General features: G+C 42.7%; 1 non-coding gene across 1 annotated transcript; it reads left to right on the forward strand.

Annotated features, from left to right (window-relative positions):
* Window positions 1–7,520: 7,520 nt before the first annotated feature.
* Window positions 7,521–7,595, forward strand: Trnal-caa (transfer RNA leucine (anticodon CAA)). Its single transcript has one exon. It is a non-coding gene; the product is annotated as a tRNA-Leu (tRNA).
* Window positions 7,596–8,380: the final 785 nt, after the last annotated feature.

The following is an 8,380-nucleotide window of genomic DNA, read 5'->3' on the forward strand; positions in this document are numbered from 1 at the left end:
CGCGAGCGCGGGTTGTCAGTCAGTGGGAACGTGATGGGGCGCAATCCGGACCTGCCAGTCGGGGAGTTGCAATGCGACACTAATACAGTCGGGTTGGAGCAGTCAGGTCTGCGTCGATATGGCTCGTCCGACCATTGCCGCCACGCATCACTTGAGCCGCGCCACGGTCTTGGTGGATCGTCGGTCTGTCGTCCTACTGGACGACGCCTTTTGGATCGCCTATCGTTCACGAGTCGGCTGTATGTGTGTCTGTATCGACTCCCGATTTGTCCTCGTGCGTGCTTAGTTACTGCTGGGTATCGTTCAGGTCTTCGTGTTTGTCAGGTTGTGTGTGTAGTTGGCGTTATTGCACTGACGACTATTTTAGATGTTGTCGGCATTCTGAGGCGAGTCGGTCGGTTGCTGCGGACCAGGGAAGGTAACTCCGAGCAGTGCAGTCGGCTGGATCCGCTGGCAGTCCCTGCGCAGTGTCGGAGGTGTGTGGAGCTGTCCGATCGCTAAAAGCTTCGTGGCTCACCGACCCAGGACGTCAAAGTTGCATGGTGTTTGTACCCACGGCACATTCATTTATGTTGTGTGGTTCCTTTCGGTGGTTCGCTGTTGGGAAGGTTTTCCTATGAGCAACACTGAGTGTCAGTATTGCTGAACTTAGCCGCCATGCGGCGGAATTATCGGTATTGGTTGACTACAATTTCAGTGAACCAGCGGAATTTTCTGCCTTATGGCCGTTAGTGTTTTAGTTACCTGCCCTGGCCAGCAATGTAATTTTAGGCAGCGTCCTTCCCTCACCTGTTGTCGCTGTTCAACATGGTGTGTAGTCTTGACAGCTTAATACATATTTAATTGTGGATAACCACGTTTGTAACATTTTGTACTTGAGTTCCCATGTACCGATTGGCGGCAAGCTGGTCGTTTTGACGGTTTGTTCGTGGCTGTCCTTTTGTTGGATTCCGACGGATTAAGTGTAGGTGGGCTCGCCACCTGTCTCACCTAAGTGAGCGACGGCAGACCGACACCCCGGGGGCTTCTGAGTGCTGTTGTCTTTACTGTCTTTCATACCGGTGTTTAATTGTTCGTTTATAATCTATCATAGCCAATGATAAAAGAAAAATTCTTGTTTTTGCTTTGTTTTATGTAAGTAAGTTTTAATTCCGGCAAGTGGATATTTTTCTTTTAGTCCCGTTTCAGCTACTGGAAACTTAAGGTTATATTTTGTTTTAAATTTTGGAAAATTAATTGTCGACCTTCAGCCTTAAGACCTAATTCTTAAAATTACCCGCTAAGCAAAAACACTGCGGCGTTGTGCCCTTTAAAGGTTATGGGAATTTATTTCAAAATCTTGAAAACTTTATTGTGGGCCTTCAGCCGTTTGTATTGCATCTTGTTTATGTTTGCTATTTTACCTGCATTTTTTTTATCTTGTTGATTTTTAAGATTTCTTGTTTGCAGGCCTTCAGCCGTGAAAGAACTCGATTTTGAAACTTTTAGTTATAAAGGTTCGTCTATGTGCCGTTTTGGTTTAAATGTGTTAATAGATTACAATAAATTACAATTTTAAAGTGAAACTGACCCCAAACTTCTTTGGCCCTTTCCACAATCCTAATCACCTGTTCTGCCCAGCGGGTTTAGCGGGCGTCTCAGTAGTGATCTTCGAAAAACTCATAGTTTTCGAGAAGTAAACGGAACACTGAAGAAGTGTAAAAATTTTGATATTTTTGCTTTTTTCGTCATGAGACGAACCTCCTACAAGGCAGGAAACATGAAATTCGGATTTCGCACAGCAAAAACCGTGAAGAATGGCTGAGTATTCGGCAATTCTGTTACGCGAAAACTAATATTTGACTGGGCTAGACTTCGAAAATGAATGTTACGTGTGAAATTAGTGTACGGCTAAACCTGCTCCAAAAATGTTACCTCTGTCATACGTGCATGCCATACCTTTTAACTGTGTTTCCCCTTCTTAATAATGAGGATTGAATTTTAATAAATGTTAATACCGAGCTACCAAATCCGGTAATTATGTAGTTCTCACAGCACGTCACACGTAAACCACCACACCATGTGGACTAAAAGAACCTCCCCCCCCCCCCCCCATAAATATTGTTCCGCCGCTACAAACGCCCCTCATAAAGCAACATGAAATGTAAACAGAAGAAGTAAATGTTTGCTTCAGTTTAACACAGTGATTTAAAAACTGCACACTACGCAGACACACCACAAATAAATGGGCACGCTTTCATATAAACGTGCTTTGTAAATTATTAAACAAGTGTTCACTGTACTAAAAACAATATATTTTTCACATAATATTATAGCTCGCCCCCCTGCCCCCCCCCCCCCCCCAAACAACCCCCTAACAGCCTTTGAAAAAATCAATAAGACGTTCCGCTGTTAAAATAGGTCAGTCCAGAATGAATACAGAGCAATTACTAACCGTAACAGTCCTGCAGTTTTCTCACTTTTGTTGCACTCAACGGATAGACTTTGATGCTGTACCTGTTAGAACATTGTCCCAAGCATTGACAAGAGTTTCCTAGGTGCTGTATTCCCAGGAACCCAAGCTGTATGACCGCTTAGCCCTTCTTCGCTGTGAACATAAAATACTTTTTTGTGTAAAGACCGATAAAAGTTTTTCTTCCAGTTTTCCCCCTTCTCTCATCACTGAGAATCACTTTGAAACTCACTGTCCTAGTTTTTGCAGTTGAAATTAACGTTTTAGAGGGACATAAAACAACTTGTGAAACTGGACTGTTACATCCATCTCCACCTACACGAAAGCAAATTTAGCCGCGTTTGTGACCCGACTAAAAGACTAACAAGTTCGAAGATTTTGTACGATATTAAGTGCTGTGGCGACGAGGGCAACAGACGCCTACAGCTACCCGCACAACACACAACACGGGGACGTTAGTCCAGTCCTTGCGAGGGAAAAATTGAAACCAGCCAACAGGGCAGTACGTATGGTGAAACTGATTAAAAAGTGACCATTTCCGACATTTTTTTTGTTTTTTGTTTAAGAGTCTTCAGTCTTCTGGCTGGTCTGATGCGGTGCGCCTCGATTCCTCCCATGGGCCAACATATTCATTTCAGAGTAGCACTTGCAATCTAAGTCCTCAAGTATCTACCGGATGTACTCCAATCTCTGTTATCCTCTATAGTTTTTGGCTCACTACAGCTATCTCTAATGTCATGTAAGCCATTCCCTGTAGTCCTAACAGATGTCCCAACGTCTCCGCATTGTCATTATCAGCGTTTTCCAAGTACTTCTTTCCTGAATGAGATTTTCACTCTCCAGCGGAGTGTTCGCTGATATGAAACTTCCTGCCAGAATAAAACTGTGTGCCGGACCGAGACTTGAACTCGGGACCTTTGCCTTTCGCGGGCAAGTGCTCTACCAACTGAGCTACCCAAACACGACTAACGCCCCGTCCTCACAGCTTTACTTTCGCCAGTACCTCGCCTCCTACCTTCCAAACTTTACAGAAGCTCTCCTGCGAACCTTGCAGAACTAGCACTCCTGAAAGAAAGGATATTGCGGAGACATGGCTTAGCCACAGCCTGGGGGATGTTTCCAGAATGAGATTTTCACTCTGCAGCGGAGTGTGCGCTGATATGAAACTTCCTGGCGGAAGTAAAGCTGTGAGGAGGCGGCGTGAGTCGTGCTTGGGTGGCTCAGTTGGTAGAGCACTTGCCCGCGAAAGGCAAAGGTCCCGAGTTCGAGTCTCGGTCGGGCACACAGTTTTAATCTGCCAGGAAGTTTCTTTACTTCTTTCCTTTCCGATTCTGCGCAGAATTTCCTCATTCCTTACAGTCCAACTAATTTTCATCATTCTTCTGTAACGCCACATCTCAGATGCTTTCATTCTCTTCTATTCCGGTTCTCCAATGTTTCAATACCGTGTAACGCTGTGCTCCAAGCGTACACTCTCAGAAATATCTTCCGCAAAGAACCCTATATTTGGTACTAGCAGACTCATCTTTGCCCAGGAAGCCTCTTTACCAGCACTAAGCTGCTTTGATGTCCTGTTTGCAACATTTTTCATCGGTTATTTTGGAGCCTAAGCAGTATAAATCCTAAACTTCAGCTACTTATTGATCATAAATCCTGGTGTTAAGTTTCTTGCTGTTCTCATTTCTGCTACTTCGCATTATTTTCGTATTTTTTCGATTTACTCTCAATCGATAATCTGAACTAATAAGACTTCATTTCATTCAGGAGGTCATGTAATTCTTCTTCACTGTCACTCAGGATAGCAACATCATCAGTGTTTCGTATCATTGGTATCCTTTCACGTTGAATTTTAATTCCCCTGGTGAACCTCTCTTCTATTGCCATTATTGTTCCTTCGATGTACAGATTGATCAGTAGGGGCGAAAGACTACGTCCCGTTATTTCACCACTCTCACTATTCCCTCTTAGTTCATGTACATACTGTATATTATGTTTCTCCCTATAGCTTACCCCTACTTTTTCCAGAATTTCGAACATCTTACACCAATTTACAATGTCGAACGCTTTTTCCATGCTGACAGATCCGTTGAACATGTCTTTCTTTTTCTTTAGTCTTGCTTCCATTATCAAACGCAGTGTCAGATTTGCATCTCTGGCGAATTTACCCTTCCTAAAGCAAAACTGGTCATCTAACACGTCCTCGGTTTTCTTATCCATTTTTCTGTACATTATTCTTGTAAGTTACTTGGATGCACAAACTGTTAAGCTGACCGTGCAGGAACGTTTGCACTTGTCAGCTCTTGTAGTCTTCGGAAGTGTGTGGATGATATTTTTCCTTAAGTGACGTGGTATGTAGGCAGACTCATACATTCTACTCACCTACGTGAATAGTCGTTTTGTTGCCACTTCCCCTTATGATTTAGAAATTCTGATCGAATGTTATCGATCCCTTCTGCCTTTCTTCATCTTCAGTTTTCCCTAGCACCCTTCGATTCTGATTCTAATACCAAATCCCCTATCTCTTCTAAATCGAGTCTGTTTCCTTCTACTATAACATTAGACAAATCTTCCCCCTCATAGAGACCTCCAATGTAATCCTTCCACCCATTCGCTCTCTCCTCTGCATTTAACAGTGGAGTTCTTATTGCACTCTTAATGTTATCACCCCTGCTCTAAAATGTCACCTGAGGTTATTTTGACTTTTCGATATGTTGATTCAGTCCTTCCGACAATCGTTTCTATTTCGATATCCTAACATTTTTCATGCACCATTTCGTCTTAGCTTCCTTGCACTTACTATTTATTTCACTTGGCTCTCTGAGCACTATGGGACTTAACATCTATGGTCATCAGTCCCCTAGAACTTAGAACTACTTAAACCTAACTAACCTAAGGACAGCACACAACACCCAGCCATCACGAGGCAGAGAAAATCCCTGACCCCGCCGGGAATCGAACCCGGGAACCCGGGCGTGGGAAGCGAGAACGCTACCGCACGACCACGAGATGCGGGCTTATTTCACTTCTCATCGACTTCTGTTTGTGTATTACTTAATTTAGCTGAACATATTTGTATTTCCATCTTTCATCGACCGATTGAAGTATTTCTTGTTACCCATAGTTTGTTCGTAGTTAAGTTCTTTGCACATATATTTTTCTTTCCAATTTGTGATGGCCTGTTTTAGAGATGTTCATTCACTTCAGTAGTACTTGCTACTGAGCTATTCCTTATTACTGTATCTATAGCATTAGAGAACTTGAGGCATATCTCGTCATTCCATCTTTTTGTACTGATTCTTCCTGACTAACGTGATAACCATCAGCCTACTCTTCATCACTACCAAATTGTGATGGGAGTCTCTATCAGCACCTGCGTACGTCTTGTATTCCAGTAACTGATTCTGGAATCTCTCCTGACCATGATTTAATCAAAGTGAGATCTTTCCATACCACCCGGCCTTTTCCAAGTATACCCCTTCCTCGTGTATTGCATGAACAGAATATTCGCTATTACTAGCTGCAATTTACAACGTAACTCAATTAGTCTTTCTGCTCTATCAGTACTGAAACTGAAATCTTTCTGTACCACCCAGCCTTTTCCAAGAACACCTCCTCCTCACGTATTGAGAGAGTATTCGCTACTACCAGCTGAAATTTAAAACAGAACTAAGTTAGTCCCTCGCCTCTATTAGTCATTGTCCCTAGGACCTATTTTCCGGTAACCTTTTCTCTACTCCTTCCGCCAAACTGCATTCCAGCCTCCCACGATTATTCGGTTTTCATCTCCCTTTACTTTGAAAGGAGCCTACTGGCGTACACGTATATGTGGCGCCAGAATGTTAACATGGTACTAATGTTAACTACAATGAAAGTATTGTATTAAAAACGATGTATGTCTCAGGTTGGCTCTATGAAGCGGATCACTGACTGTGTACGAACGCAGAGCCAAAGATACTGCTTCTGGTCTGAGGTTTTAGTGGTTGAGTAAGACAGCGCTTGGAGCACAGAATTGGGTAACTGTCTGTGAGCTATACAGGGTGGAGTAGGCATTATTTTGTGGTGTACTCTGTGAATCCACCGAGTGTTAGACCATAATGTAGGATTTACGAGTGCATGTGTTATTGGAAATACAAATGTGGAAGCAGAAGTCAGCTGACAAGCAAGGTAAATATGTTAAATACTTTATGACTCTCATTTTGCCATCGCGTTAGTGTAGAAGAGTTGGCTGATCAATGGTAATAGTTGAGTAACTCCACAATGTACATAAACAGATATGACGTAAAGGCTAGTTTGATATTTCCCTTTTGTAATGTTTATAAGATTTGTTATCACAAATATACTTAATTTGATGACTTGTGTTTAGTCTTTTCAATGAGCTTAGACAATACGTACTTGCTGCATAAATCTCATTGTTTGTGATTCAATTAGTAAACAGGATGTAATTTTTCTGAGTAATGTAATTTCTATTCCAGAATGAAATTATCACACTGCAGTGGAGTGTGCGCTGATATGAAACTTCCCAGCAGATTAAAACTGCGTGCCATACCGAGATTCGAACTCGGGACCTTTGCTTTTCCTGGGCAAGTGCTCTACCAACTGAGCTACCAAAGCATGATTCACTCCACGCCCTCACAGCTTCAAATCTGCCAGTATCTCGTCTCCTACCTTCCAAACTTCACAGAAGTTCTTCTGTGAACCATGCAGAACTAGCACTCGAAGAAAGAATATTGCGGAGACGTGGCTTAGCCATAGCCTGGGCGATGTTTCCAGAATGAAATTTTCACTCTGCAACGGAGTGTGTGCTGATGTGAAACTTCCTGGCAGATTAAAACTGTTTGCCTTACCGAGATTCGAACTCGGGCCCTTTGCCTTTCGCGGGCAAGTGCTCTACCAACTGAGCTACCCTAGCACGACTCAAGCCCCACCCTCACAGCTTCAATTCTGCCAGTAACTCGTCTCCTACCTTCCAGACTTCACAGAAGCTCTTCTGCGAAACTTCTGTGAAGTTTGGAAGGTAGGGGACGAGATACTGGCAGAATTGAAGCTGTGAGGGCGGGGCTTGGTTCGTGCTTGGGTAGCTCAGTTGGTAGAGCACTTGCCCGCAAAAGGCAAAGGTCCCGAGTTCGAGTCTCGGTTCAGCGCACCGTTTTAATCTGCCGGGAAGTTTAGTAATTACAATTGTCAGAGAAGGTTTTGCAAAGCCAAACTTACCTTCGAATACAATTTCAATATCGAAAAGGTCAGTGTTAGTAATTCACTTAAATCAGTATCGCCTCCCTGTCCAGGTCATATGTTTCTCATAGACATAGAATTTTTCTCAAATGTTTTCATTTATCAGCCAAAAGAATTTCATGTACATTTCAAAATAGTACAGCCAGCATTGCACACCCCTAAGCCTGTAGCTAGTATAATTTATTCTTCTTCATGCTACACCAGAACATATCGCGGTCCACCATTGAGGCTATAGAGGTAAGACAATTTTATTTATTTGTTAAGTGCAAAGAGACCAAAGTTACCAGTTTTGCACAGGGCCAGAGGATTCAGTACCTAATGGGCTGAATGTATTTTGCAGTGCTTTTATTTCTTTATGGGTATTGGGAGCTGCATTGCCCAATAAGTTTCTAGGAAGTTTATGCTAATAATAACATAGAATAAGTACACCACTTGCAGTAACAACACTCTACACGATAACAACAGTTTTGTATGAATTCCCAGTTCAGGCATTCATTCAATGTCACCCAATGCAGATTTTTTAAAGAAGGTTACTAACAAGGAAGCTTCCCCATCGCACCGCACCCCCCTCAGATTTAGTTATAAGTTGGCACAGTGGATAGGCCTTGAAAAACTGAATATAGATCAATCGAGAAAACAGGAAGAAGTTGTGTGGAACAATGAAAAAATAAGCAAAATATACAAACTGAATAGCCC

The sequence above is a fragment of the Schistocerca serialis genome, chromosome 1 (assembly GCF_023864345.2).
Source record: "Schistocerca serialis cubense isolate TAMUIC-IGC-003099 chromosome 1, iqSchSeri2.2, whole genome shotgun sequence".
Taxonomy (NCBI): Eukaryota; Metazoa; Arthropoda; class Insecta; order Orthoptera; family Acrididae; genus Schistocerca; species Schistocerca serialis.